At 65.7% G+C, this 1,686-nt stretch overlaps 1 long non-coding RNA gene across 1 annotated transcript; it reads right to left on the bottom strand.

Annotated features, from left to right (window-relative positions):
- Positions 1-46: 46 nt before the first annotated feature.
- LOC114073074 lies at positions 47-1,509 on the bottom strand. Its single transcript, XR_003574279.1, has 3 exons — positions 1,402-1,509; positions 725-825; positions 47-159 (listed from the first exon to the last, which is right to left on the bottom strand). It is a non-coding gene; the product is annotated as an uncharacterized LOC114073074 (long non-coding RNA).
- Between the last annotated feature and the right edge of the window lie 177 nt (positions 1,510-1,686).

The raw sequence follows: 1,686 nt of genomic DNA, 5'->3' as shown, positions 1-1,686 counted from the left end.
CCCCTTTTTGGGGGGTCATTCCCATTTTTGGGGGGGTCGTACCTGTGTGTTGGCGGCCGCCTGGCGCAGGGTGGGCAAGGGGAGGGGCAGGGGCTCCCCCTCCCCAGGGTCCTCCAGCAGGTAAATGGGGCAGCGGAGCCCGGAACGGCGCAGGCGGAACTGGGGACGGGGACAGGGGACAACGGTGACACCGGGGACACCCCCGGGGACACCAGAGACATGGGACAACAGTGACGTTGGGGACAACAGTGACACCAGGGACACCCCCAGGGACACCCCAAGTGACAACAGGGACACCCCAGTGACACCTGGGACACCCCCAGGGACAGCAGGGACACAGGTGACACTGGGGACACCTTCAGGGACACCGGGGAACACAGGACAACGGTGACACCACGGATAATGGTGACACCAGGGACACCCTCAGGGACACCAGGGGACACCCCCAGTAACACCAGGGACACCAGAGACACGGGACAACAGTGACAATAGGGACACAGGTGACACTGGGGACACCCCCCGTGGCACCAGGGACATGGGACACAGGTGACACCAGGGACACCAGAGACACAGGACACCCCCAGTGACACCAGGGACACCAGAGACACGGGACAACAGTGACACCAGTGACACCACTGATGGGGGGACACGCGGTGACACCGGTGGCATCAGCAACACCAGCCCCTCCCAGTTCTCCCAGTTCTCCCAGTGTCCCCAGCGCCACCTTCTGCTCGCGGTACCGCCCGTCCCGCAGGCTGCTCCCCAAATCCGCCGCCGATTTCCGCTCCACCACCACGTCCAGGAGCAGCTCCCGCGGGGCGCGGCCTGGGGGGCGTGGACACGTCAGGTCCCGCCCACCGCCCGCGCCCCAGAGCTCTGATTGGGTCATGGAAACAACCCCTGGCCACGCCCACCCCCAAGGGACACGCCCCTGGCCTGTCCATCATCCTGATCCTGCCCTCAGCCCCACCCATCAACCTGCAGCCCCACCCACCCCTTGATCTTGGCCCCACCCACACACCACACCCAGTCCCGCATGGGAGGAGCCTGGACGTGGCCACGCCCACACAGGACACACCCAGCCCTGCTATTGTTTGTTGTGCTTTGGGGGTGTGGGCGGCACCTGCTCCAACCCCACCCTCACTGGGCTCCACCCCCTCCTCATCTTTGCTGCTACCACGCCCCTCACTTGGCCCCACCCATCACCGTTAGCCCCTCCCTTTTTCTTTGGCCACACCCACCAGTAGGCAGGTCCTTCCCAAAGCTCCATCCTTTTCTTTTTGGCCACACCCACCCATGGGCAGGTCCTTTTTCAAGGTCCTACCTTCTTCCTCTTGGCCACACCCACCAGTGGGCAGGTCCTTCCAAAGTGCCCACCCCCTTCCCTCTGGCCACACCCACCTGTGGGCGGGGCCTTCTCCCGGGCCACCCAAAGGAAGTCCCCGACGTGGAGGCGCCGCAGCAGCACCGGGACCCCCCGAGCCCTGAGCAGGGCAGGGACCCCCCCTCGGGGCCTGGGGGGGACAGGGACATGTCATGAGGGGGGTCACGTCACGGGGCGGGGACAGGGACATGTCACGCGGTAAATGGCACTGGGGGGGACACGGCATGGGAGGGGGACATGGAAGGTGACAGGGACGTGGGGGGACATGGAGGGTGGCACAGGAACATGGGGGGTGACAAGGA

The sequence above is a fragment of the Empidonax traillii genome, unplaced genomic scaffold, assembly GCF_003031625.1.
Source record: "Empidonax traillii isolate 1590-97213 ecotype Southwest subspecies unplaced genomic scaffold, ASM303162v1 scaffold5217:size8751, whole genome shotgun sequence".
Taxonomy (NCBI): Eukaryota; Metazoa; Chordata; class Aves; order Passeriformes; family Tyrannidae; genus Empidonax; species Empidonax traillii.
The sequence above is the reverse complement of the archived record's forward strand: the minus strand, read 5'-3'. Positions and strand labels throughout refer to the sequence as shown.